The 22,172-nt window shown below is 36.5% G+C and overlaps 1 protein-coding gene across 10 annotated transcripts in view; it reads left to right on the top strand.

Moving 5' to 3' along the window:
- DLGAP2 (DLG associated protein 2) overlaps window positions 1-22,172 on the top strand; it is a 342,864-nt gene that overhangs the window by 117,906 nt on the left and 202,786 nt on the right. The gene's annotated exons all lie outside the window — the stretch shown is intronic.

The following is a 22,172-nucleotide window of genomic DNA, read 5'->3' as shown; positions in this document are numbered from 1 at the left end:
CTCTGGTCAGAATGTTTATGCTTGCTTTGTAGTGATTGGTTGTTTACTAAATTTTAAATTTCAAGTAATATCGAGCATGTTTTGGTTGAGTCCACAGAGACCTTCTTAATAAGCTGTATGATCTGAAAAGTGATCAAATGTACAGTGAAGACAAAGGGAATTTATGAAGCAAAAGTGACACTATTTAACAGAAGCAATATTTTAATATAGTTGGTAGTAGTGAATGATAATTGTTTTCAAACTAAAATGTGGGAACACAGCAGGGCAATTCCAAAAAATGTCAGGATCTTTCTCTCTGACTGGCTTAGAAAGAGATAAATGCATTATAAATATTCACAGCTTTGATGTTCTCTTCAAGTCACCAATTCCTTATGGAACATTTTTCACTCTGTGGTAAACATCTCTCCTGTCTCACCCTGAATTTAGTGCCCTAACTCCCTCCATTCTTCTTTCTGTTTCCTTCCAGCACAATACTCCATCTACTGCTAAAATATGCAGAGTAGAAGATTTTATTTCTTGTTTGAACAGGTAATACATTGATTAATAAATGGTGCATAATTTATCGAAGAAGTAATTGCTCACACAGGGGTAAATTAGGCTTCCTAGCTATACTGAATTTCTGGAAAGCTTTTTTCTGGCTCTAATTTCTGGCAGAATAACATTGAAACAGTGTCTCTCCTCAGGAGAATCGACTGTAATGAATACTAATTTTAAAGGGGTGATCTAAAAGTTTAGGTCGAGGTTAATTTTTGAAGAAAAGGTCAGACCTGTTGAAAAGAAGACATATCTTGGAAATGTAGGGATTCAGATGACAACGTGCTTACTAATGTTTCATAAAATAAATATACTCCATAGCTGATTGACAAGCTCTCCTTCAGAGGTGAGAGATCCTTCAGTCCCTGTTCCACTTAGTTTAGAACAGGAACACTGAAACTCGGACTGTTTTCCAGAGTAATGCTCTGGTCTGGATTAAAGTCTAATGGAGAACAGGTCTCCGGCGGCCTATGTAATCATTCTTTCTTTGAAAGAGTAGATGGTTGTTTAGCCGTAATGGGACAAGAGAAAGAGACAAACATATTAACCAAAAGCAAAATTCAGTCACCTATTCTGGTTCTGTTTTTAAGGAATAAAAATGAAACAAAGGAAGACAACAGCTCTGTTCAGTGAATAATTCCATTTACATAACTTCAATTTGTTTAGTATTTCCTGTGGTTTACATTTCTACAGTTTGAGTAATATTAATGTGGATAACCAGATCTAAAGCATGGCCTTTCGGTACATATCCTAACATGTTTAAGAGACATTTGTAGTAATACCACATTTTGGAGAGACCATGCACTGGATTACTAGGCTTAAAATCTCACTTTTAGCAACGTAAATTTGACTGAAAATTATTTGAAACACTAAAAGGAGAACCTTAGTATGCTAGTGGCCAGTAGGTTTCTTGGTGATGTTTAGGATGCTGACATCAGCCTGATTGTTTTGGATTCATTGAAGTGCTTGAGCTTACAGCTCTGGCTAAAGCAATGGGATTGCTGGCTCCTGGACAGCAGCTGCAATGACCTTGCTTGGTCCCTTCATCAGCTTTGAAGGATTGATTTCAAACTGAGTGTAAAACAAGTACCTTCTTCGATGACTCAATAATCCAAGCCTGGCCACTTAATGTGTGATTTTTGTGCTTTTATTGTATTTGAGAAACAAAAAGACAAAGTAATATTCTGTTTATCAATATGTTTGGTTTAGCCTCAAGTCAATTTCTGTCTTGCCATTTTACTGCACTGAGCAGGGAAACAGCCTTGATCCTCAAAAGACATCTGGATGTTTACATCTAATAACAAAGGCAAGCTCAAGAGCTGCTCTCTGAGTACATATCAAAGTGTTGATGAGTGGGTTGTTTTCCAGTTTAGCTTTGTAATGAGAAAAAGAAGAGGTGTTAATGCAAAGAAATAAAGTTTGTAATTAAGCATATAGTAGGAATTAAACATAATCCTGAAACAGAACATCTCAGTTTCTTAGGTAAGCTTGGTATCCAAATGCATTCTGTCCTTTGTCTCGTTTCTCAAACTGATGCACAAGACAAGATCAGCTAAACTGACCTACAAATTATTTCCCTCTCTTCCCACTGTACTTTCCTTTCTTTTGTCCTACTTCAACCAATTAGGACTTGTAAAAGTCTAAATCAAACAGCTGAAAGCTACCACTTATAACTGTTTTGATTACTAACTTTTTTTCCAGAGCGGCATATTAAAGGTGTAAGATAGCTGAATGGGTGGCCAGAGAGGCAACTTGCAACCTGAGTTCTGATAAATTAAGACCAATACATAGATCCTATTTCTTGTACAGAAAAGTATTAAATATTTGGAAAAGTCCTTCAAATCATTCTCTGCTTCCACTGCCACCTGTCCCTAAATGTCCATGGACTGCACTTATAACACAGCACAAGTGTATGCTAGTAAGGATGATGCTTGACAGAATTGCCTTGGAGGTGTGTGATGGTGAGTGAAAACCACTGCAACTCTCAGATCTGCAACAGAATGGCAATTGTTTGATCAGCTGTGGCATCCCTCTGAAAGCTCTGGTGAGACTGGAGCCTTTCAGTCTTACAGAATTCAGGCATTCATTGACTGTTCCCAAAGCACAGTAATGCTGTGAAGATGGAAAGAAAGTCACTTGCAGAATTGTAGCTGCTGTGCTCTGTGTCTGTAATGCATATAACTCTCAGACCCTCAGATACATATTTCAGTGGCTAAGGAGGAGCAAGTTACCTCTTGGCTCCTTTACTAGAAGAAGGTGAAAATTATTGGAGGAAATTCAGAATTGGAGCGGTTATTAAAAACAAAAACAACAAAAAACAAACAAACAAAAAAACCCAAACCAACCAAACAAAAAACCCCCCAAAACAAAAGAAAACAAAAACAAGACCCAAAAAAACCCCACAAAGGAAACAGGATAGAAGAAGGAGGTGCCATGGGAGCAGCAAAAATATTGCTGATGCAGCATTATATAGAAGTTAGGCTTGTGAGTTAGTCAGTCATTATCACAAGACACTTGTACATTTTACTGTTGACCTACTGGGCCATGAGGATAATGACAGAAACCTTCCACAGGATCTCAGGAGACATTCTGAAGTACACAGCTGCCAGGCCTTGGACTAAGAACAATATATGCACTTTTAAATACAAAATTCAGCTGTGAAATTGCCGGTCAACCAACAACCTAAGAAAGGCTAATACATTATTTGTTTAGTTGTCTGCTTAGCTGCTCAATTGAGCACAAGCTTTGTCTTAAGCAGTCAAGTTTAAATATTTCATTATATGTCAGTAATAATCAGCTTAAGCTTGTGCTGACATTTTTTGTTAAATTAGGTATATTTGTTTGACAGCTGTGGAAAAAGAGAAGTTATTTGTCTCGTAGATCAATAGGGCTGCCCCACCTACCATTGAATTCCCATTGAAAATTAAGCATCAGCTGGCTCATAATTATCAAGTCAGCCTTAATTTTCAAGAATGTAAAGCTGAATACTACAGTGAAGCAATGTTGAATGGCATGGCAAAAAATGGGATTTAAGGGCTATATGTGAAGAATTTCAAAGATGCATGTAAGCATTTCTGTTGTGCTTCATTTGCATAATCACGTTACCAAAAATACAAAACTGAAATGGATTAAAATGATAAAACCCTGAAATATCTGAAATGAGACCTGTTTATGAATATTTTCTGTATGCAAACCTGTATTTTAAAAGCCTACTTTCCATGAGAACATTGCTGCTGTTATTAACTGTCAGGATGCTTACGTCTGTTTTATCAAACTAGTGCATTTTGATAAATAGATATTCCATAATACCTCCAGCAGTTAACTCATCCCATGTAACCACAGAATGAAGTTTAATTTGCTGTTGAACAAAGTCTCCTGTCAGGAGTCTTTGCTGACACAAAAACAGGACAAGGCTGTTTTTCTTGCAAAAGACATTCAGGCAAAAGTATGTATTCAAAATGAAGTCTTTCATCACTTTAATCAATTTTGAGCTTAATATGTTTAATATAATTTATTTACTATTTAATGCAGCTCCCCTTTGGTGAGAAACATAAGCAGTTAATGACCTGCAAAATGCTTCTATGTAACTAAATTCTAAAAGCATTTGACAATTAATTGAATTAACTATGTCTTGAAACCTGCCATTCTGGGAATATTCTAGTGATTGATAAAGAGCCTTCTTTCTACACATAAAGCAAATTTTTCTCTGCCTACAGCTGTGTCCATAAATTTCACTGTGAATCAGTGTACATATATGTTAGCAGTCGTAAGATAAATGGCCTTAGACTTAATCGTTTTAATATAAAACTTATATTCTCATTTTAGATTAAAAACACATCACAATTGTACCAGATCACTTGAACATTTGAGCTGTGTATTTACTTTTTTCCTGTAAAAAGAGGGTGAAATATCTAGGGAAAAGTATTTTGATGAGCTGTCCTACCTCTTGCTCACAAGTGCTAATTTAGCCTAGATTTTTTAGCAAGGTTTTTATTTATGTATTGGTCAATCTAAGGAAAAAAAAAGTGGGAAAACAAATGCACTGGAAGTGGCACAGTCCAGGATGATCACTTCTGTAATGTTAGTTATGGATAAAGATTTTTAATTTGTTTCTCATTTCACATATGTTTTGTAAACCCTTCCATAATTTTGTCCTCTGCACTGCAAGTCCCAGCCTACAGAATTCCTGGGGAGCAAGGCTGAAGAATTTTTTTTGTTACTAATCTCTACAGATATAAACTTAATCCTAAACTTGTTTCCAAAAATAATAAGAGTATCTGTTGATTACTCAGCTGCTCCACAATTCACCAGTTACAGGATTAAAAAATAGATGGACCAACTTGCTTTAAAATGTAAAATGTGGCCACTGACCCATAAATGAATCTTCAAAATTCAGAAGAGTATTTTGTTGTGTGTGTCTGGGGTAAAAATAAGGATTAGAAAAACATGCAAAGTGTGAGCACCGTTCCTAAGTCTTGGGTGAGTTATGTATGTCAGCCACATACTGACAAGTAATACCATCTCTGCTCCAGCCTGCACACCCAGCATCTCATTGCTGTAGGCTATTCAACATCTTGCAGATACACTTACTGTCTTTCTTTCTCCCCCAAGCATATTATCTGGCTCTTCTCTCTTTGTTATTTTTTCTCCTTCTTCAACAACTTCAGACTTCCTCAGACTCACCTTCAAATTTCGTATGTCAAGCTTGCCTGCAGCTTGACTCACACTTGACCCTACTGTGGCTTGTTTACTTTTATTTAATTAAAATGCACCCATCCAGAACTCTGGGCGCGTTACTGACTGCCTGCCTTGCAGAACCTTAAGTTTCTTCAGTATTTTCACATTGCTTTCTCTATATTCCTGGAAAACCCTCTTTCTTCAATTACAACAAGCAATGTAAAATTTTTCCATCAAAACTGTCCTTTGAATCCTTGCTTAACTACCAAACCCCTATTTTTACCTTGTTTAGCCTGTCAGGAATTTAATTTATTTCAGTTACTGGAGAAATAAACTACTCTGGTTAGGAAGGTCAACCTTAAAGTCATTGTTTGTGTATTCTTTTTTTCCTGGTGCTCTTAAGATTTTTATGTTAGTGTCAAGAGAGTAGCTTCATCATATGAACACTAATTGCTTTACTGTGGCTCAACAAAACCCAGTGTATTTTCCTGTGTTACCCAAATACTTTTGGATGGGAAGAATTAGCAAATGGAGAAGTATGTCTTCCTAAGTTAGCCAGTAATTTAAAAAAAAGAAAGAAAAAAAAGGAAAGAAATACAAAAATGGTGAGTTTCTCATATATGGAGCTTCAGCTTTGTTCTTAAGTGCTGAGAACATCAATAGCACAGTAAAAAGAATGAATAATTCAAGCAATTAGGAGCCTGAATAAATATAATTTATTAACCTTTTGGATGATATTTTTTTTTTCAAGCGAGGGAACTTTCTTATTCATCTCTTCTTTTTCTTTCCTTATTCCTCTCTCTGTTTCTGGTTCTGTCCCCCAAAGGTCACTCTCATCATTTCTTCTGGCTCCATTCTCTTACTGCTCCTTCCCTCTGTATATCGCTCTTGGTTTTGGGTGGCAGTTGCTCTTTTCACTCCTTTTAGCCGTAGTCGGACATCCTGCACCCAGCCCCCCACTACAAGCAATAAAGAGAAATAACAGTGTGTGTGTGTGTCAGGACAGAGAGGGCACAGGAGCAAACACGAAGCCACGGATGAAATGCAAATGTATTTGAATTTCTTTTCGTTAACCTCACCAGCTGGGACATCCCCCAAGCAGCACCTGGGCAGTGACACACAGGCTGGGGCACATGCACCACGGAGCTTGCTCTATGCCGAAGGGTGGCTGGAGCTGCTGTTTCCTCATGGCTTCCAGGGATTCACAAAAGCAGTGTGTGAATTCATTTAACCACTGGGCTTTGATCTTTCCCACAGCAGGGCAGGAGTCAGGCAAGTTCGATAGTGTCTCCAAGTATCACAGGCCAATGTTAGCTACACATAGATGTTCTGCTTGTCAAGCACACAAGACTAAAGTATTATTAGTAAGAGGTATATGCTTTTCTACCCCCATCTGCAAGTCACTTGAGCATGTTTGCTATAATCCTCACCATTCTTCCACTGTTTTCCCACAATGTGCCTCAATTCTGCTCATCTGACTTTTTCTTAAAGACCTCTATAATGTCAGACGAATCTTTGCTGACTGTAAAATCAGTGACGTCACAGAATACTGCAGATACCAGCTCTTGGTCTGATGAATCCCACCCTCACTGACTGCTCCAGTTTTCTTTGAAATGCATTCTTGGAAGGCCTAAACCATTTGATCAGAAATCAGTCAAGATATGATACTGTCTGGATTGCCTGGTTCTGCCTCCAGAGCAGCCACAGGGACTCCTAAAACTCTAATTTTTGTGCTTAGAGAGGGGAAAACGTTTCTTGCCTATACATTGCTGGTGAAGAGAGTCATCACTTGGTATTGGAAGCAGAATTAGGTATTATTAGTACTTACAGGCATACTTGGACTTTAAATCAGCAATTTGGGTATAATAAAGTGTACATAGGAGGAGTGCAGAAGAGCAGCAGAGGAACTGCATTTGGTGCTCTGCTGCTCCTGGAGCATGATTGTTTGCTAGACACATTACAGAGCTGCTTGGTTTTCTTCTTGAAACACGTGGTTGGTGCACTTCTAAAACTGTACATTTCTAGAACTTTTCTGCTCCTGCAGAACCACTTTTGAGAAATTCCCTTTTTGCTTTGCCATTGTGAGACAAAAACATAGGTGTTATGCTATTTAGAACAAGATATTTATCAGAAATCATTACAAAGGTAACAAAGATCTTGTGAGATCTGAAGTCCTTATTTGCATTTTCAAATCAAAAGGGTTTTCTGGCTAAATATTTTTTATTTCTTTTGTTAGTCTAACTTAAATTTTGGTTTCCATCTTTTTAACTTTCTTTTTCCCAATGTTAGCTGTAAAAGATATGTCAATATATCAATGCAACTGTAAAATACTTTTTTCTTTAACCAGCATTTCACATAAATATTTTATTGGTTGTTGTATGCAAAGTATTTTTTTTCAGCTTCAAATTACAAATCTGTGTTTTTCTCTCTGTTTTTGTGGTAGCTTCATCCTCAGAAAATCAAAATTACTGAAATTTCTTCTGACTCTAAAAGTGGTTAAAACTGGTATAATACTCTGTTGAGAAATAAAGGCCATGCTACACAAATACACAATTCTATTAATGTTCCTTTTGCCATGGAAGTATGCTTCTAGGGTCTCTAATAAGAAATGCTAAAAGTGTTTAATGGTGTTAATTTTAATTTCTTAATTTAGGAAGACTTTAATTCATGACCAAAGTATTTGGTTATCCTTGACAAGCTTGGTTCAATTTTTTTTCCAGTGGGTGTTATAGTTCTTCTATTTATTAAAGTATGACCTTATTTTTTATGGTTTAAGAATGTCTTTATGGTCTTTTATTTAGTAATGTTTTTATTATATTCATGGACTCTTAGAATGGTTTGGGTTGGAAGGGATCCTAAAGATCATATAGTTCCAACCCGCCTGCCCCAGGCAGGGACTCTTTCCACTAGACCAGGTTGCTCAAAGTCCCATACAGCCTGGTCTTCAACGTTTTCAAGGAAGGAGCATCCATAACTGCTCTGGGCAACTGTTCCATTGCCTCATCACCATCATAGTGAAGAATTTTTTCCTAATATCTAATCTAAACCTGCCCTATTTCAGTTTTAAGCCATTCCCCTTTGTCCTATACCTCCATGCCCTTGTAAAAGTTCCCTCTTCAGCTCCCTTGTATGCCCCCTTCAGGTAGTGGAAGGCTGCATTTAGATCATCCAGAAGCCTTCTCCCGGCTGAACAGCCCCAACTCGCCTCATAGGAGACCTGCTCCAGCCCTCTGAATGTCTTCATGGCCTGCTCTGGACTCACCTCAACAGGTCCTTGTCCTTCTTCTTTAGGGGGCCCCAGAGCTAACAACAGTCCTCCAGCTGGGCTGTCACTAGAGCAGAATAGACGGGTAGGATCACCTTTGAAACAAGTGACTGATGAATTCTGCTTTCCTAGAGGTTAGAGTATATCATATATTCCTGGTGATATATAGCCTGTAGAAATCCAGCTACTGTGATTAGATCGAACAAGGGAGGCTTGGTTATAGTAGAAGACATGGTGGTCCCATGAAAGGTCAAATTTTCATCAATTCTGCACTGTTTGCACTCTATGTTTTCCTGTGTTGTAAATGAGCACAATTTCATTGAAAGTATTTCTGACCTTTTCAGTGCACATACTTTCCTTTTGAGATTCTAAAACTTTGTCTTGATTTGTTCTTGACCTGCAAGAAAATAACAACTTTTTATTCAAATGTTTTCTAATTATTTTGGTACTTGTACGCAAGGGCCAATGAAGGTGATTCTAGAGAAATTGAAAGAATTTATTTCAAAAGCAAGAGCTACACTGCCCATTTCAGACTTAAACAACCTGCTCCCCAATAGAAACGCTAGCTGTTCCAGTTCCACTACACCAGTAGATTCTGACATTCAAAACTACAGGAGCAAATTCAGAGAACAAAAACCATTTGAGTTATTGAAATCACAGAGTATTTCATATGCTTCTATGTGTTTGCTCTATCAACCTAGGTTATATTTACCTTAACAAAGGCTTTATCACATGAGCACAGAAATTCATTTCAGTAAGTTGCTCATGTCCATTCTCTGTTCATTTGCAAATTCAGTTGAAAGTTTGTTCAATGTAACAAAGAAAAATTTATACTAGCTTTACAAGGATAAGTAGCAGCCATTTAAGTTTTTAAGATCTTAAAAAAATAGATTGATCTAAGTAAATAGAATATCTTCTGAAATAATTTCTCTGTATGCAATTTAGAAGCTACATTAATATGTGCAATCATAAATATAGTTGTTTTTAACTCCATGAGATCAGTCTAGGTTATTTCATTTTAATGTCTTCTTTCTGGATGTGACTTTGAAGATGAGTAAGACTCAAAATCTACTAGGCAGGATCTGCAGTGTGGTTTGCATTAACTGTGTCAGTTGGTATAGATGAATTTCTCTGTTAAGTGATAACTTGCTGCACTAGCAGTGCTAGTGACAGTGAATGCCCTCTGACTCTACAGCCTGGATATATGATTGAACTGCTTTGCTCTATACCATCATGAAGACCTTTTATGTTTCTCAGTCTACCTGAGGAGTCTAGAAAATATGTTTGTACCAAAAGTACATTCAGGATCATAATCCTTTATTTGTCTCACAAATCTCAACGTAATATCCAGCCTAGTGTGAGACTTTGGTAATTAAACTCTACACTGAGAGCTATGTGCTTCATGGATCATTGGATATGCTAATTACCTTTTACTAGGACTGTCACCTGTATTTATGGTGTGGTAAGCAATGGAATAATTTCGTGTAGTTGGCAAAATTAGTAGTTATGAAGGTATTCTAACTGTGGTGGATTTTTTTAGATAAAACATAGAAATATGATGCTTTTTTTCCCTCTGTACTCTGGCTAAATGAACCTGAACATCTTAATCTAAGTAGGTCTGTTGAGGGTTTTTTTCACTTCATAAAGTGTATTTGCAATGTATTTTGTGTTTTCTATTGCACTTGGGTTTACATGTCCTTTTACCTTTCTCTAAATTGGAACAAATTGTTCAGAGCTTGAATTGGATAAACAGATCTATTCTGTGTAATTCAATAACTGCTTCATATTGCATAAATGGTTCCTTTTGCATGATATGGGACATTATCAATATCATTTTCTCCTCTTTGCCGTGATACAAGAGCACTAATGCAGTGTCAAGAAAAAGTAGAGTAGTTTTCTCATTTACAACAGTGGTGTTCAGGTTATTCTTTAATTTTATGTCAAATTTTATTTTTTGTTTTTATTTAGCTATTAGATCTGATCAGGGAAGACAAACAATGTAGTAAATATATATGAACATCCACTTCAAATGTAGCCAAATTCTTGTTTATATTTTATCTGAAAACGGTATAATAACAAATGTGATTTCCCTAATTAGAAAATAGAGGTAGAGTTAAGATTTTTGCAATATTAATACAGGAAAAGCACAGGAAAATGTGTAATGTCTTGTAAAGCAAAAGACTACACCTGTCTGACCTCTTTATGAAAATAAGCTGAAGTTTATAAACAACAAAAATATTAGATCAGGCAGAAGCTAGTACTATTGTGTTTTTCCCCGAAAGACTTTGGCATTTCAAGATAAAGAATCAAGTTTCCAAATTAAAAATGTTGTTTATTTTAAGTGACATTTTGACATTTTATAGCACATTCATGTGACAAATATTTGTTTCTACAGAAGTTCCTGGTGATGTACAAGCTGTACCCAAATGGTTGGGGTTTTTGGTTCTCTGTTGGGTTACCAAAGAGTCAACTCCAAAAACTGTCTAACAAAATCTGCTCCCAAATTTTGAGTGAGCTCACTGAGAATGCAAATAACAGAAAGTGAAAAAGAGTGAACTAATGCTTTTCAGTAGAAAACAATAAGAAAATAAAGGTACATATAATGACATTCTGATTACCTGTGTCTATTTCAAAATGTCACTTTAGAAGTCAAAAAGCTCCTTTTTCAGTGTAGCACAGTAATAACTTAAGTGGTCTGCCTCTGAAAGCTACAGGTGCTCTCATGTTCTTGAGAACTTAGAGGTGAGTGGTTTGTTTATCTCAAATGCAGGAATCAATGCAAAGTTTGAACCAGAGTAAAACTCTTTATGTATCCCTCCCCTAAGAGTAGAAATGTATCTTCAGAAGAACATAATTTAAAAATTAAATCCCACTTTACTTATATTAAAAAGAATGTCTCTGGTGATTTTCCTGGGTGCAATAATGAACTTCTGGTTGTAGCTGCACTAAATCCACTGCTACATAAATTTCAGCACTTTGAGTATCTTTCAGATTTTTTTATCTTATGATATTTTAGAGGATTTTTTCCTCAAATTTCATGTTCCATCATGCATTTACCAGTATGCTCCGTTTTGCTTAAGCCTCATTGTTTTCTGATAATTAAACTGTATTTGTTCGTGGAGAAATGTGGTATCTGTAGTGAAACCCACAGGAGTTCCATTTTTTTAGCATGAGATGGTGCTTTAAATCTGGTTTCAGTTCAATGGGAATTTTCCCCCTACTAAGTGTTGCTGTGTGCTTATAGGAAAAAAAATTTAAGCTGTGATTCTTGGACTGGATATCCACATAATACTTAAGAGTAATCAGTGTCATGCTGAACATCTCAGCTTGTCCACACTGTCTAAACACCAAAGCAGAACTTCGATTATTCAGAATTGGTGTGGAAGCATATGGGACAATCTGATTTGCACATACCTCCTTTGTGATAAAATGGTTTTCCCAATTATCTGAGAAATTCAGGTAATACAAAAGATTAAATCTGCATCTCCTTCATAGTTTAATATAATGGGTTTTGCAGTCCATTCAATATTATAATGGTTCCTTTAGTATCAGCCTTGTCAACAGAGTTTTTCAAAGACAAATTTACTGTTATATTCCTCACAGTCATTAATTGTCCATTTGTTTAAATATATATTTTTACTTATACATTTGAAAGTCTACATGTACTAAGTTTGCATCTCCTGCTACAATGAATTCATCCCAATGATTCAAATAAATTAAAAGCCTGAGGTGACTTCATCAGCAATTATTAGTTTAGAAATCTCTGATATTAGAAGTGGCATATATTACTTGCTTATACTTGATTCATCTATAGTGATCAGCATCAAATGACAAATTCAAATAGATGACATCAAAGAAGAAAAGTCAAGTAATTTAGTTCCTTCTCTGAGCTCTGTCAGTACCAACTACACCTAAACAAACTGGATCAGCAATATACCTGTACTTAAAAACTTTCAAATAAATGGTTCAGTAATATTCTTAACTAACTTTTTCTTTCTTTCTTTCTTTCTTTCTTTCTTTCTTTCTTTCTTTCTTTGTTTCTTTCTTTCATTGATAGTACTTTTTTTGCAAATTTCACTGGCTCTTTCTCTACCCTATAGTGGCCACTGATCACCCTCTTGTTTATAACACATTTGTGCACGTTGGAAGAATATTACTGGGCCATGCTCAGTCTCCTCACCTTCAAATTAATTATTACTTGAACCAAAGGTTGCAAGTAATCTATTCTATTTTTTCTAACCCCTTTTACTGTTCCCTGAATTTTTCTTCATATTATCTCCATCTTCCTTAAAGTGTTGCTGTGTAAAGAAGATACTGCATTACTTGGAGCTCACTTGGAGATCACTGGTGCTGAACTGTGCACAATTATTGCATCTTTATCTGCTGAGCTGCTGCTCACCTTTTTACTTCCTGTATTATGACTGTGTTTGATTGCTGTTTCCATGTACAACGCTTTGTGCTTGCCTCTGGGAATTCCAACCAGTGGCTGAAATTTTAAAACCCTAGTCTAAATATAATTTTTATTACCATTTCCAGTGTGCTTAGAACCTCTCTTCCCTTAGTCTAACAATAAAATTTGCTCTTGTTTCTGCCGTTATAAGTGGAACTGGTGAAAACGGTTGGTAAGTCTCAACCCTTGCAATCCCTGATCCACTCCTACTTGAAATTCTCTTCCATTCTGACAGCAAATCACTGGTAGTTGTTTGCTGAGAGAATTTTCTCAATTGATTGTCCACCCATCTGATGGTGATTACATCTCCTGCCTTAGCTTTTTAATGAGAATATTATATGGAATAGTGTCAGAAGCTTTAATTAAAAGTCAGGCTATATCATATCTGCAGCTTCTCTTTTATCCAGCTGACTTGTCATAGAAGGAAAGTCGACTGGCTTGACATGAGTTCTTTCTGACACATGTACATACATTCTTTTACTACCTTATCTTCTAGGAGCTTACAGATACCACGGTTAATACTTATCTTTAAAGTTATTAATTTAACTAGATGTTTCTCTGGGCATGAGGAGTTTTCATTTGTTGTTTTGGGGTTTTTTCCTTCTCCTACAGGTCTTTGATAAATACTTAGATAAATACTTAGTAATATTCTGAATTCCAATAGCTAATTCTGAAAAACTTTGAAGTGAATGTTTTCAATCTCTGCCTCATTGCTCACATTTGACCTATCTGCACCTTCTTTTATCATATTTTCTTTATCAGTGCATTTAATTATGATTGTTAAATTAATTCTGTTAAATGGGTCTTCATCATTTATCATTCATGTAAAGATTAAGGAAAAAGGCAATGGAATAGATTGCCCTTCTTTTTTATAATTTGTTCTCTGTTCTCTTTTACATTCTTTTGTTTTCGTTGTTCAAGTGTAGTTATGGACCCTTTCTGTTGCCTTCTCTTCTTTGTTCCAATAAGAACTTTTTTGGTTTTTTTCACACTAGTCTATTTGATTTATTTTCATATGAACATAAACTACTCCCATGTGTTTCTATGATTACTTTTCTGCTTTCAGATCATTAAAGAGCTCCTAGCTCAGCCAGAAATATCTCCAGCTTTCCTTCCTCTATTTTCTTCACATATGTAGAATTTGTCTTTGTACACAAAGAACAGTCTTGCTAAGGGGAGTATTTTCGAACTACATGCTCAGATTAGTTGAAATGTGTCTTACTGTGTTTTTGTACCTACAAGGATGTATTTTTTAAATAAGCTACTAAATATACTACTTTGTGTTTTCAGACTGAAAAAAGACAAGACAGAATTTGAAGTCCACACACAAAGATGAAAAGCATCTCATGGCATTGATGATATCAGAAACAGTAAAAGATTCTGCTTTCAGCAAACCAATGCACTTAGATTACCAAGTTCTTAGTTGTTTAAGATCTTCTGTAGCTGTTTACAAAAATAATCAGCTCTTCTGCCCTTGTTGTTTTGGTCAGGACAGTATCAAGAGTACGTAGACAGTTGATTGCAATTTTTTCCCCTCAAGGCTGTCTCAGTTTCAGGAACTGGAAGATACTGTCTCTTAAGGAGACAGATGCTGTCAATCCCATTATGATATTGCATTTTTTTATGCAAGATAGCTCTTGGCAATTGCAGAGCCTGGAATTCAGTAGGAACTAGCTGCTGGGAGATGTCTTCATTGATGCCTCTGATGATGCTGTCAATCCTAGGTTTTGGTCCTATATTAGCCCAACTTCCTAGAACTACCTATCTACAGCTACTGTCTCCAGCATCTCTACCTTAGCTTGCTTACTCCAACTTAGATTTACTTTTCAATAGAGACTTGAGCTTTTGAAGTTCATTCTTGCTATTTATTTTACTCAGCTTTTCAATTAATTAAAATGTTAACTATAATAGCTTTTTTTTCAGTTAATTTTCTCCCTCTAGATTCTCACTGAATTTTTCACTAATAATTAAACTTAAATCTGACATAGCTGCTCACTGGATGAATAAAAGGAAAGTCTTGTACATCTTCCCTTTCTTCTCAGACCTCCTATTATGACATTGAATAAACTGGACTCTTCCTTCTTCCTGAATTCAGAGGAAAATTACTTCTTAGGGAAGTATGCCTGCCCTTAAAAAATTAATTGTACCATTCAGGTCAATATTGCAGTTCTGTGATTTGTCTTGCAAAGGAATGCTGGAAACAGTCTTCTGCAACTTCAGTTGTTTAGTAGGACAGATAAAATGTCCTGTCTCAATAGAAAATGGCTTTATGAAGAATTCCAGAGAGGACTCTGAGAATTCCAGAGTCTAGCAGAGCTTTAAAATACAAGAAGCAACTTGTTTGACTCAGAAAATAATTTGAAAGATACAGAGTGTGAGTACCAGTAATTTTTTAGCCAGCTGAACCAGTTTCCTGTCTCTAGGAAAAATGTTATCATTCAGCAGCAGACACCAATACACCTCACTTGAGAATTTTTGCCAGATAGTGTCACAAGGATTTCCAAAGATTGTATATTATCTTCCCATTTATCATGATGCTGTTTGAAAATGCAGTAAAGTTATTAAGCAACACTACTGTATTTTGTGTGAATTTATTCTTTCATACTCTTTTTTGAGATCTAATCAAGAGGTGTGACTATCCCTACTCTGATTACATAGCCAGCCTACTCTTGTTCTCACAAGTGAAAATGTTTACACTGGTCATGACAGATAACATGCAGATGTTACTTCATAAGAAATTATCAAAAGGTTTTGATTCTGCTAGCCTTAATCCTGTACATTTACATATACTAGTGTGGATACAAATATGCTGCTAGCAAGAATTTTTCTTGCTTCTTTCCAGTCCTGTGAGATATTTTTCTCTCTGACAGAAGATATTAGTAGAGTTCTATGAACTATGAACCCCTGCGACCTTGCAAACCTTTGTTTATAGTACAGTAGAAAAATATTTTGACAATGGATGTTTTAGGATTTTAGCCAATCACCCCAAGGGGTGGCTGATCCTTTGTCCAATTAGACTATGAAGAAAAAAGTCTATAAAAGAGTTGTAAAATAATTAAATAAATCAATCTTGCTGCACAATTCCTGCCTGCTGGAGCTCCCTACCACTGTGGGATATCGTGACATACTAAGAACCTCTTTGTCTCTATTCATGTAAGTGAGATATATATGGAGATATATATATATGTATATATACACATACACAGTAGTTGATGTAACCTTAATAAAGAAAAGGACATGTTTAATCTAATTAAGTTTCAAAACCATGAGACAATAAATTTAGTGATTTCAATGCTTGAAGAAGGAAAATTGTTTTAACCACTAAGGGTTTGCTGAATCACTGGGAGAAAAACACACTGGAGAAAATAGAGACTCTTGCAGTTCCTAGATGATGTCTTTTTGCCATCCTTCCTGCAAAGGGTTTCAAATGCAGTGTTTCCTCTTTATTGATACCTAAATTGATGCAGTGGGGTCTTCTATGGAGAAATTCTGATCTTCCTCAGCTAGGACAGAGCTGCTTTGAGTATTAGAGGGGATATATAAAACAACATTCTCTGAAAGATTGAATCCTGGGCAGTTCAAAATGGACATTGAATGTTAGTTGTCTGACATCTTTTCTGAATATTCCTCAATTATCAATACATCATATGGGGCATAAAGAAAATAAATAAGACCATGTGAAATGCTCCTAATCTCTGGAGTTGAATAATCTGTGAGGCTAATAATAACTACAGGTATTGTTTGACTGCTCACTGAGACAAAAGAATATTGTAGAGATGCATGTAAGTGAGCATCCACCATCATGGGTTCTGAGTGAAGCCGGAACCCTGTGCAAAATAGAATCAGACCATGTAATTAAGGCCAGTCAAGCTAGGGTGGCAAATTGAAGTACCCCAGTAAACTAATTCTTGCACTTCCTAACTACTGAAAGGCTCACTTTTAAAAATAATGTTCTTTAATGCATTTTTTTTGTTTATGTGTATAATACGTATTGGTAGGTGTTGGTTGGTTGTGACTGAAAGTATAGTTAATTGTAATGTTGCCTACTGTTTTTCAATGGAAATAGTAGGGTATTTTTTTTTTTTTTACTTCTTATGAGGAGTTGTATCTTTTAGGACCTTTCCAGAATATCAAGCAGCTTGTCCTAATTTTCACAGCGAGCAATAGCTGCTGTCCAAAGGAAAAAGAAAGAAACAGCACAGCTGGTATTTCAGTAGGAGCTGCAAGCAGCAGCTACAGTCTGTGGAGGCTTACTTCAGCCTGAGCACTACAATTTATTAGCCTGGGAATACATATAAACTTTCTTCCAAAGGAAATGCTGGATACAGAGAGGCATGTCTTCCCTTATTGCCCTCTCCAAAGAGTGCTGTTGGGATGCATGTGCCAGCTTAGGAAGTTGGCTGGCAGTGTACGGCTCTCTGGCTCACAGGACTGTGTAGAGGAAGATGAGAACCCCTCTACCGCTTCAGTTAGGAATAGGGGCCATTTCCTTGGCATCTCTTTACCCTATGGGGAATCCTGCACACCATTATCAAAAAGAAAGCTAGGAGAAGAGCACTACAGAAAACCTGCCAAAATGAAATAGTGAAACCAACAAACATTCTTATAGCAACCTCACCTTGATGTGTTGTACAAACCTAAAGCGAAGTAGTGCATAAAATAACAAAAGAGTTCAGAACAGAGCTTCAGAGAGCAGAGTTCATTGTGTCTGTTACCTCCGACAGACTGAATAGCCCTCTCTTCATAGCCAAGTTGGAAATAATCTGCAAGACTGAAACAGAGATCAGAAGTTAGGTCCAGTGAAACCAACTGCTACCTCCCACAAAGCACTGAAGAGCCGTCAACAAGTTCTTATGAAACTTCATGCTAGAAATGCATTTCTTACTGGACTGTGTGGGAAGGATGAGTAATAGGCTCTTATTGTGTTTCACTTTTATACCCTTTTCCCTCAGAATAGATACACAGTAATTTTCTGGAAGCTCAGCAGTCGACCACTTGCTTTGCAATTCATCAGTATTGGTTATTCTTTATTTAAATAAGCATTAAGATTTCTTTATGGTACTTCAGATCTGATGTCCTGGCATATCTGTGTTTAAACATTTACAAGAATTTTCATATATGTTTTAAAATATTTAGGAAATGTCAAATTAAAAGAGGCTAGAAGCTGTGGCTTCAGAACCTAGGAATAGTATGTACTTTTTTGGAAAAGCATATCAAAAGCTTGAGTGCAAAGTACTTCAAGTGCTAAGATAGTCTGTCTTTATGATTCTGATAATTTGAAACACAAAGTGAAGAACTGTGGAAAACCCCATGTAGTTATATACTCTTTGAAAAGAATTAGCTATGAAAGTCATGTTCCTTGAAGGAATCCCATTTCTCTCTCATGATTGATGGTTTTCAGATTTTTTTTTACTTCTTCCTATCTCATCACAGTAGATAATTCCACACTGTCCTCATCATGCCTGATTATTTCCACCTTTTCATTGTTCTTTCTAGATAAGTAAGGTGTTATCTCTCCCACATATCAAATATGTTGCATCTACTCTTCCATTTGTATTTCCCCAGATATTTCACAAACCTCTTCATTCGTTATATTCCTCTCATTCTTTATTCTTCTCTTCATCAGTCCTTGCACAGTTCTGCTTCTGTCTGAATCTTTTTGCCTTTTTGACCTCCCTCATTTTATATCAGTCCCACATAAACACTGTCTAGTTTGCTCCTTTTATTGCTTTCAGATTTTGGTTTTCTCACCCCACATGTGACCTCTCCAGCAACTAAAAGATTCCTTTTTCAGAGCCATTTATTATTTCGATATATTTATCTTTTCCAACTCAGACACTGAACACAGGTATGTTAGTGTTTGTTAATGCCAGCATTTTAGGTTTACAGCTGTTGATTAATTGGTTTTGATACTGCCTGAGGTTGCAGGCTCCGGTAGCCCACTGCAGTGTGGTGCTTATGGCTCTGTATCCCCAGGCTCAGGAAGGCTGAGCACCTATTTCTGAGAGGTATACATATGTATGTTCCTATATATATACACACAAACATATATATCACTATTCATGTGCATGTATATATATGTATCCATATATATGTGTGTGTATATACATGCCTAGGAACTTCAGAATACTCTAGAAGCTGGCCTTAGACTCTCAGTATGCCTAGAAGCTGGCCATTCAGTCCCATGTCTCCTGAGTTGCTGGCACATAGACACGGGAGCCATGGAGGCCCACAGCCTGGCTCTGGTTGCTGGTGTTGAGAGCTCTCATCCTGTTTGCCACGCAGTCCAGCTTGATGCTCACCAGCATTCACCTGTGCCTACTCAGAACAGAATTGCATCCACACAGAAAGTATATATGACAGGATTAAATATGCGTGTAGAATACATATGTGGCGATCAAGCACAGGGCATAGTCAGACAGGTGTATTGTGCTATTGCCTGTTTCCACTTGATTAACCCCATTTATCAGATCTTCCTCTATATTCCCTCTCCTCTTCCTTTCTGAGCCACCTAGGTACAGCCCTTTCTTCACCTTTACTCCTTCCACTAAACACCCCATAATAAATTACACACATTCCCAAAATTTCTTTAAAATATCCCTTCTTAAAGTTTTACTCAGTCTCCAAAAATGTGCTTTCCCTTCATCCCACAAGGAGTCTCAAACCTTTAAGGACAGCTACCCCCTCCAGTATGGAATGTGGCCATGCAGGAGTGTTTCTTTCAGTGCATCAGCTTGGGGTGTTTCACCCTGGAACCATGGTGTAACAGGTGCCCTTTCTGGTCTTAGGGAGCAGCTGATTTAGTGAGCTACTTTTCACTGATTAGGTTACTTGGGTTCCTCTGCCTGTCATTGCTTCTCCAGTCCTCACTGGGCTTTTTGTATTGGTAGTGATTAGCCTCTAATAAAATAAAATAATCTAACACACTGGAAAAAGCTCCACCCCAGCTTCATAAATAACACCACATAAATAACCCTGCTTTGTGGAAAAGTTCTGGTTTTTCCTCCTTTGAAAGATGTTATCAGTATGATTCTGGGATGGGATTTTTACTACAATCTAGTACTGAAGATTAACTTTTTAGCACGACAGGATTTTGCAGAAGTCTTTTAGCTATTGAGCACTGATTAGAAGTATCAAGAGTAAGAGACTTCTCATTTGGTTTGAAGTCTTCTGTAGTGGTCTAGTATTTCATTCAGGTGCAAATCCATTGTGTACTGCCTAATTTCTGATTCCTTAGCACTCATAAAGTCCATGGTACAGAATCACTCAATGTCCATGATTAACCCTTGATATCTAAGTTGTATTTAAGCTGTATCACCTTATCATGCAATGACATTTCAAGGTGTTTTTCTCAAGGCACTTGTTCACTGAATTCTGTGGTGTCTACTGCCTGAGAGCACAGTGGGGAAATAAGTGAGCTTTCAGCTCTGATTTAGGCCAAGGGAGAGTTAGCATCCTTGGCAGAGTTGGGCACAGAGCACTAGAAAGGCTGGGATACCTGGAGAAGAAATGGCAGTAAATCTGTCCACATGTACTCTCAAAGAATGCCAAGTACAGTCAGGTCTATTCAAACTTCACTGGAGTGTTGAAAGTGGGCCTTATGAAAAAATCCATTTGGATTAGTCCTGAAAACATGGGAAAGCAAACAGTGTGTGTATCACATTCAAGATAAAAAGACAACTGAGCAGCTATTCTAACCATAGAAACACTAGTCATATATAAAAAATGGCGAAAGCTTGAAAATTTCTGAGAAGTTCTGATAATCTGAAATTTGTCATTCTAAATTCTCAATCATTATAAATTATAAATCAATTATAAAAATTATTATAATTTCATTTGAAATGCGTGTTTAGAAAGTATTTTGATCTTGTTCTGTTTACTAGTTCTTAAAAAAATACACCTCTCCTGGGATGAAAGGGTCCACAGAAAGTACAGACACCTGCATACACAGGGACTGACTACTTCTTATGTGTATTCTGATGCTAATTAAGACATTTTCAGTATGCATCCAATGATGGGTTTTATTTCGTAACAGGAACACTTACCAAGAACAGAGTTAGAACAAAGGGCTCCAGGTTCAAGATTATGACATCTGGAAGTTTTTTATACTTTAAATATTCAAATTCTGTGATATTGAAATATTTGTATTTTCCAAAATATGTTATCAACATGAAACTATTGTATCACTAAAATATTGGTGTATGAAAGTATGAAGTGGTGCAAAGCTTTTCTTAACATATTCGAGCTATTAAAGGCAGTTCCTGAGGCACTGAGATAAATATGGTTAGAGTAACACCAGCATAGGATGGGAGCAGTATAGTTACACATATATGTTAGTACATATTTGTGCTACACTGTCTCAAATCCCTGTAGAATTGAGTTCTTTGTGTCTGCTGTGATTGAAATACGAACCTAATACATCTATGAGAAACAAGAGGAAGGTTTTGTTTTCTAGTTATTTGGGGGGGTTTATTTATACATTTCTTGGACAAACTTCTGTCAAAATCTTTAATGCTTACTCTAAAATATTCCTGTGTATTCAGCAATCACACCTGATTCATGAACTAATGCAGAAAGTCATAGCGTCTCTCAAACATTTCTTTACTTCATAGGAGAGGAATATCTGTTCTATAAAGTAATACCATTACTTTACAAACCATCCTTCACTGGAAACTTTATCATAAGATACTCAACACAGAGATTCATAAAATGAAGCAGATGAAGATGAATTTTACTCTGGCTTACAGAAAAATATGAACCTATATAAATTTTACAGGATGGAAAAAACATAAATCTGCAGCAAAGAAAGGGTAGTAAAAAGACCAAGTGTAGTAAATAGATAGGATTTATCTTTAGATGTGATTATGAAGTGGGCAACAAGTCAGTAAAGTCAGAAGTGAGAAGCCTTTGGTTTTAGGAAGGAGAAATTTCTGAGCATTGAGGAAAGGAGGCAGGGAGGGATAGACTGTGGAAAACTATGGTAGGTGACGGATTAAAGGGCTAAAGACTGAATTTTTAAGGATGAATTCTGCAATGCTTTAGAACCATTTAGTAGATTTATGTATGAAACACATGAAAGGAGAAAATTTTTAAAAAACAAAATAACTACAAGTTCTGATCTAAGGGTAGGTATGTGTGCTAGCATTCAGTGGGGAAGCAGGTGGAAGGAATTAATCTCATTTAACATAAGGTTTTGCAATTTGGATTTCTGAATGACAACAAGGTGTACAAGGCAGTCTTCATAAT

Source organism: Corvus brachyrhynchos, unplaced genomic scaffold (assembly GCF_000691975.1).
Source record: "Corvus brachyrhynchos isolate BGI_N302 unplaced genomic scaffold, ASM69197v1 scaffold136, whole genome shotgun sequence".
NCBI classification, from domain to species: Eukaryota; Metazoa; Chordata; class Aves; order Passeriformes; family Corvidae; genus Corvus; species Corvus brachyrhynchos.
Note: the sequence above shows the minus strand (reverse complement) of the source record. Positions and strands in the feature narration are given on the sequence as shown.